This window comes from Nansenia antarctica (assembly GCF_963989245.1).
Source record: "Nansenia antarctica genome assembly, chromosome: 1".
Taxonomy (NCBI): Eukaryota; Metazoa; Chordata; class Actinopteri; order Argentiniformes; family Microstomatidae; genus Nansenia; species Nansenia antarctica.
In genome coordinates this window covers 89555403-89563760 of record NC_137674.1, presented here as the reverse complement: position 1 = coordinate 89563760, position 8358 = coordinate 89555403, and positions in this window count along the sequence as shown.

Below are 8358 nucleotides of genomic sequence, written 5' to 3'. Positions count from 1 at the left end.
GCATGGTGCCACGCCACACCAGGGATCAGTGGGAAACTGCCTCTCAGGACGAGCGTTATGTACGGGATCAGAAACCGAGGCCGAAGTTTGTTTGTGCATCTTACAGAGAGATTAGGAAAGGAAATGATCATTTATGTAGTATTCTCTCCTTTCATAATAATATATCTGCTCTTCCTGTCATGGTTGTTTGCTACGGTAACAGAGTGTGACTAGTGTGCTAGTCATCCTTCACCTGCTAACGCCCCTGGGGCTGATAATGTCTGAACCCGAACTCTGATACCTACCATTACTGCTGTGTGTACATGTTTGTGTACAAAGTACAAAGTACATTTGTTTGTGTCTGTGGACCCTCCTTTCATGACTTTTCCTAGATATGTGCGTTCTACCACCCAGTATCCTTACATTTTGTGGATTGTCTGACATGTAGAGTCAGTTCTAAGCACAGGTAAAACAGTAGCCTATATTGAAAACACTAACATTCATTTTCCTAACCATTTTAAATTCACTGAGAGAAACCACCACAGATATTTTCATCTAACCTTCATGATGCAGGAATACATTAGACCAGCAGAGCATTAATAAACATGGACAAGCTGCTGAACTCTTTTGGAAACACAATGTTTTCTCATTAGCGAATGACTAATTAGGAAGTGTGCTTTTGATTAATGGGAGATACACCTTTTTCTTGCATTTACATAATGTAAATTAGATTTCATTATTTAGTACTTGAACCTGCTTTGCTTTTACATTAGCAGATCCACAGATAAGCAGGAATATCGTTAGACCATGGTTGTTGTTCGATTGTTTCCCAAGCTTCCCAGGCTTATCTCCCACAATGCACCTCAGTAAATAAAGACAGGCTGATTGGACGTTACTAGAACAGCCATGGTGGGGTCACGCTGTTACTCATCCTTTTGAGTAAAACAAAATGTGTTATATCTTTGCACTCGATCAAATTTGAGGACCCTCCTTTCATGACTTGTCCTAGATATGTGCGTTCTACCACCCAGTATCCTTACATTTTCTACATCACATCAGGATAAGCTAGTATGAAGCTATTTTGCAGTTTTTATGTGTAGGAGGCTGGCTAATTTAGGCGCCAACTGGTGATGTTTGTGTGTAAGTAGCAGATTACCATTCTAGAGAGGGGGTATATTAGACCCCCGAGGCGGCTCTAAGAGTAGGTGAAATAGGCACGGCTGTCCGGCTGGGTTTTGTTGCTTAATTAAACTGTTAAATTAACATGAACCTGACTGGTGTTGCACATCCGTATGAAGACGATGTTGTTTTGCCTGTTTTGCTCAGTAAGTAAGTAAGTAAATAAAGCTTTATTTATATAGCGCCTGTCGTACATGAAATGCAACTCAAAGCACTTTACAATAGAACACATACAACCAAAGATTACAAGAAGGCGGCGAAGGAGGTGGGATGGGGTGGGGGGGGGGGGTGCCATGTTTGTAGTTTCGAAAAAACAGTGCAAAACTCCGGAGCAGAAAACAGACAAGACAAGAGGTGGTGGGAGGGTATAGAGGTGGTGGGAGGGTATAGAGGTGGTGGGAGGGTATAGAGGGAGCGAAAATGCGACTGTATAGAGGGAGCGAAAATGCGACTGCCTACGTCGAGAGAGAAAGAGGAAAGCAGAGGCCAGGGCAGAATACCAGCCTATATACACGGGCCAGGGCAGAATACCAGCCTATATACACGGGGCGTTGATGCTGGATGCAGACTGGTGATGTTCCCCTCGGTGAGCTGGACAGGTGGCACTCGCTGCTAATAACCTGATGTACTTCTAGAGATGAAGTTCTCTCTCTCTCTCTCTCTCTCTCTCTCTCTCTTTCTCTCTCTCTCTCTTTCTCTTTCTCTCTCTCTCTTTCTCTCTCTCTCTTTCTCTCTCTCTTTCTCTTTCTCTCTCTCTTTCTCTCTCTCTCCCCCTCTCTCTCTCTCCCTCTCTCTCCCTCTCCCCATCAATCATGTCCTGTCCGCCTCTCTCTCAGCCCAGCCCCGGCTCTGTGAGGAAGCTCAAACAGGACCAGACCGTTATCATCCCCTCCCACCTGACGGCCGCTCACACGCCTCTAAAGGAAATCTATACTTATGATTACCATATGGTAATAGAAGGAACATCCTGTGTGTATCAGAGTCAAGCATGTGCTTGTGGAGTGTTTGTTAGTCCTAGCATGACTGAGGTCCTGATAGCAGACCTGAGTTATCTAGATCACTATCATCATGTCATAATAACATCTCATGTCGTGAGCCACATCGTAATCATCGTATCGATTTAATCTCACTATACTGTACATCCCAAACCACCCCACATACACAGTTTTAATACTCACTCATAATAATAACCAGAAAAAAACCGATATCTTGGATAAAAATGACGTGACGTAGATGTAGTACTAGTTTGACAGTTGTTCTGTAATCTGCTCTACTTTCTGACACTGATGTATATCTCTATGTATCTCCCTCACTTTTCTTCGCCTTGTTTTTTCTTCTGTTAAGCAAAACGCCTTTAAACCTTTAAGGGTTTTCCCAGGAGGGAGGTTCATCTCCTGGTCTGCTGACGGTCCTGTAGAGAGAATACAGGAGGAGTACAGTCCTACTACATAATACATGTATTGAAGTTAGTATGTTTACACTACTGTAAAAGATGTTGGATGGAAAATTGAGGATGTGAATTGTGTAAATTTCCAGTAGGAAACAGCCTCAATCTACTGTAGTGTATAACTAGTGTATAAGCGCTAATACTGTAGAGGTGACCACCTGTCATCTGTGGACTCCTGCTCCATGCCCAAGCTTCAGATGAAGTGATCTGGACATTAAAGTGAGAAAGACTAAAGAGCTGTACTTGATAGCTTGGAATCATTATTACGCGATGCATCTAGCACCAGTATTAAACACTAGAGAACTCAGTGTGGTAGAAGGAGAATAGAGTACAGCAGGATTTAATAAGATATCCACTCAGCAGCCATGCTTTCAACAGGCTGTTGACGAAAACACCACAGGGGAAGGTATGTGGCACCATGGAGGCTCTACAAGATTCTCCTACTGAAAGTAAGAACATATCAGTGTCTGTATTGTGGGGCCGCTGTGTCGCAGGAGAATATCATAACAACATAATTATAGGAAGTCTATTTGGCCAGAAGGAATAATCCAATGAGCAGAGTCCTGCAGTGTGAGGCTGCTACGACAGTGGACTGTGTGTGAGTGATTTCGATTTTGAAGCATACTAGAGATGAATAACTCTTTCAGTTGTATGTTTGTGTTCATGTTTTCATGGATGAATCTGACTTCCTGAGTCCTTACAGACAGATATGACCTATGACCTTATACTGTAGACAGTTATGACCTATGACATTATAGACAGTTATGACCTATGACCTTACAGACAAATATGGATCTAGAGCCACTGACCTTTCATTTCTTCATGTGTTAGAAATCCATATTTGACATGAAGGTGTCCAGAAAGTGTACGTTTACTCAGATACTAATAGGATGATTGAACAACATTGGTTATGCATGTCTATTTTTATTGTATATAAATGATTAACGGCGTACTCATGATAGTCGTCTCTTAGGTTATTATCATCGCCAGGCGAGACCACCGACACTGACATCTCTGTCTACAGATAAAGCCAGACATTTATCAACTGACTAAATAAACCTTTGGCTATAAATAAACGGCTTCATATGAATTCCATTCTGTATGAAAATGAGTCCTAGTTATTTCTCCAGTAATTAATGGAGGCAGGGCTGCGTGGTGGACGGGGCTGTGAGGGCTGGGAGTTATCTGTTGTGTTTCTGCTCCTGCTGCAGTTTACAGTTTAGTTTGTGTCGTTGCGCTCCGCTGCACCTGGCTATTCATCAACACGCTGCTCCATTACTGGGAGCAGCCAGCTGAGACTGAGGGGACGTCTGGGGGGGTGTCTGAGGGGGTGTCTGGTGTCTGAAGGGGTGTCTGGTGTCTGAGGAGGTGTCTGAGGGGGTGTCTGGTGTCTGAGGAGGTGTCTGAGGGGGTGTCTGGTGTCTTAGGGGGTGTCTGAGGGGATGTCTGGTGTCTGAGGGGGTGTCTGAGGGAGTGTCTGAGGGGGTGTCTGGTGTCTGAGGGGGTATCTGGTGTCTGAGGGGGTGTCTGAGGGGGTGTCTGAGGGGGTGTCTGGTGTCTGAGGGGGTGTCTAGGGTTGGGTATCGTTTGGGTTTTATCCGGTACCGGTACCTAACCGATACTTTAAAAACGGTACCGGTACCAAAACGGTACTTAATTCGGTACTTTTGATTTTTAAAAATCACATATATATATATATATATATAATAATAACACGGTCGACAACATTAAACAGCTTTTCACTTTTTTATTGCTGAGGCACAATATATATTAGTTAAATATACACTCAAATTAAAATAAATGAAAATAAAACTCCTGCTGACTGAGGCACAATATAATATTACAGTTAAATATACACTCAAATAAAAAATAAATAAAAATAAAACTCCCTCCTCAGCAATTCTTTTGCAAAAAGATCCGCATATTTGCCTTCTCTGGCAAAATACGACACCTCTCTTGACTTTTTTATTGTCATTTTGACTTTTGTTTTGTTTTGACATAATTGTCTAATGGCACAGATTTATAAACATAAAGTAAACAAATATTGTTTTCACGTCACTTTACCTGAAACTGAACGACACAGCGCGGAGCGAATTCCCTGGTAAAACGTTTCTCTCCCCCCGCTGTCAACGGGAGTCGGCAACCAGGAAGCGGTGCTGAGAGAGCAAGACACGGATCTACCGGCATTTGACTGCCGCTGGACTGAGGAACACCATAGGCACAGCACATCGCCATAATAGCGATAAAGTGCGAATGATTTTAAGCATTTTGAGCACTTCGCGTTGTTTTCGTCGAGTCGGGTGAAATGCAGCCACACTTTAGAACGCTGCTTCATTAGGGCCTTCGGCATTCTCGGTGACCTCGTAGCTAGGCTAGCTAGCGAAATTCGATAATATTATTATGATTATGATGATGATAATAATAATAATAATACAATAATACAATAATACAATCACTAACTATATTACTACACTTACTATAAACTCACTCTTCTTAAGTTCTCAACACAACTGCTCACCTCACTACCACGACATGCACTGATTGGAAATTTAACAGGCGATGTCACGTCACGACTCAAGTCACGTGTGGTTGACTGTTGCATGACACCGGACACCAGCGGAAAAAAATATATAGAAAAGTACCGAAATGAGGTACCGAAATCTCCTTTGCGATTCGGTACGGGTACATACCGAATGTAAAGTAACCGGTACCTACCGGTACCGATTTTCGGTACCCAACCCTAGGGGTGTCTGGTGTCTGAGGGGGTGTCTGAGGGGGTGTCTGGTGTCTGAGGGGGTATCTGGTGTCTGAGGGGGTGTCTGAGGGGGTGTCTGGTGTCTGAGGGGGTGTCTGGTGTCTGAGGGGGTGTCTGGTGTCTGAGGGGGTGTCTGGTGTCTGAGGGGGTGTCTGAGGGGGTGTCTGGTGTCTGAGGGGGTGTCTGGTGTCTGAGGGGGTGTCTGGTGTCTGAGGGGGTGTCTGAGGGGGTGTTTGGTGTCTGAGGTACGCCTCAGCCCTCCTCCACTAACTCTGGGTTCTCCTCAACAGAGACAGAACGTTCTCCACCTCCAGTATCTCAGTTCAGTCTCATTAGCGGAGGTAGTAATTGAAATTGCTGTATTAGGAATAACCCCTATGCTGTCTAATTTTAGAGGGGGGCCTATGCACAACAATACAATTAAAAAAGGACAATTAGACAACACATTTAACAAAAACAAGAGAAAAAAATAGAGTTAAAAATAAACTAAAACTAAAACTAAAACTAAAAACAACAGGACAATTGAACCCCACAGAACATGACGAGCAAAATAAGAAAACAGACACTGAACCCCAAAATTGCTCCCAGTGAGCGGGCCGGCACCTTGCATGGTAGCTTGCCGCCATTGGTGTGTGAATGTGTGTGTAAATGGGTGAATGAGAGGTCGCTTTGGATAAAGGCACTATATAAGTCAGTCTGTTTACCATTTACATCACGGCTGATGATCAGACGGCTGATATTACGGCGTCAGTCGTCTACCTGCATGTGGACTGTCATCTCCCAGCTCAGGGTGATATCTCTGCTGCTCTCCTTTCACTGGAGTGGCCACTTTATAGGAGCGCTCAGGGACTGGCAAAAAATAATAATCTGAAAATCTCTGAGACTGGCAAAGAAACATATTTAAAGAGGCTTTCGTCACATCACACAAGTGTAAGAGAGTAAATTGCCACAGGTAAGGAAATAGCTTCAGGAATTACTGTATGCTCACTGAAAATACATGTTACAGGCTGGTTGTTAAACAGATAATTATGGGCGGCTGTGGCGCAGGAGGTAGAGTCGTCCTCTGATGATCACAAGGTTGGCAGATCGGCGGTTCGAGCCCCGGCTGGCCACATGTTGAAGTGTCCTTGTGCAAGACACTGAACCCCAAAATTGCTCCCAGTGAGCGGGCCGGCGCCTTGCATGGTAGCTTGCCGCCATTGGTGTGTGAATGTGTGTGTGAATGAGAGGCCGTTGTAAGTCCATTTACCATTTTATCTGTGTTTGTGAGCCAGATTAATCACCGTGATCGACGGCCGTCTGTCCCGGTCTGTGATGTCACGGTGGGCATGCCTGGGGGGTATTCCATCAACGTTGCTAAAGGAAAAGGTTTCTTTTTTTACAAGTCTCGTGAGATTTAACCTAACCGCTAAATTAGGGTTAGTGGTTATTAGTGGTTATCACCTCTTAAAGGTATCCACTGCTTTTCTTCAAAACCAGAGTTTTGCCAAAAAAAGTCCCCTGCCCTATCTTGCTCCCCTTCGTATGATTGGCGCGTAGCTGTGCTGTGGTTGTGATAGAGACATGAGCCCTTTCATGTTCTTTATGCGCCTGAGTCTCCTGAACACGTAGAGACCCTGAGTCGATCAGAGCTTCCTACGCTGAGCTGTGGTAACTTTCCCGCATCTCCTCTGGAGAAGGCCTAGTGTGTTATTGTCTAGTGCTGCAACGTCAGGAATCAAAGCCTAACAATGCTACTGTCTTACACTGGTGTGACGTGAGGAAATGATGTGCTGCCAGGGCTTGGTGTGGGTGAGAACCCTGGCAGCAGAGTTTGGGACATACTGGAGCCTGTCCAGGGCTTTGCTGGGTACCCCGAACATACTGGAGCCTGTCCAGGGCTTTGCTGGGTACCCCGAACATACTGGAGCCTGTCCAGGGCTTTGCTGGGTACCTGAACATACTGGAGCCTGTCCAGGGCTTTGCTGGGTACCTGAACATACTGGAGCCTGTCCAGGGCTTTGCTGGGTACCTGAACATACTTAATTTTTTATTTAATTTAATTTTGCCATTTAGCAGACGCTTTTAATCCAAAGCGACTTACAATTACGAATTACAGGGACATTCCCCCTGGAGTAACTGAGGGCTAAGTGCCTTACTCAAGGGCACACTAGTAGTGGTGTGGTTTCAGATGGGATTTGAACTCACAACCTTCCGATCAAAAGTCCAACTCACTATCCACTAGACCACCACTACCCCAATACTGGAGCCTGTCCAGGGCTTTGCTGGGTACCTGAACATACTGGAGCCTGTCCAGGGCTTTGCTGGGTACCTGAACATACTGGAGCCTGTCCAGGGCTTTGCTGGGTACCCGAACATACTGGAGCCTGTCCAGGGCTTTGCTGGGTACCTGAACATACTGGAGCCTGTCCAGGGCTTTGCTGGGAACCCCGAACAGGACTCCATTGCAATAGTCTAGGCGGGAGGTGACGAAGGCGTGGACAAGGGTTTCAGCCACGGAGTCAGTGAGGGAAGGTCGCAATGTTTCTGAGGTGGAAGAAGGCAGATTTGGAGACAGATTTGATGTGTGACTGTGTGGTGTAGTGGTAACAGGCCTAGCCAAGAGCTGTATTTCCCACTCTAGTTCTATTTTCAGATCAGTTTAATAGTCGGCCTTCAGTCTTCAAATCTGTCTACAAGGTATGATTTTCCAGACACCATAATGTCAGTTATTGGACACGGTTTGTCTTTCTCTCTCTGCTAACCTGCCACTTGCTCTGCTTCCTCTCTGAGAAGGCGAGGGAGGAATAATTGAACAGATAACAAGCAGCTGTCTAGAGTGGGGATCCATTATAAGCAGATCTAAAAGCTGACATATTATGAGTCAACAAATAGATGTTCTTGTTTTTTTACAACAGCCAATAATGGTCTTTAGTGATAAAATCCCCCCAAATAGAATGACTGGGCAGATTCTAATAGAATTACTGGGCAGATTCTAATGACTGGGCAGATTCTAATG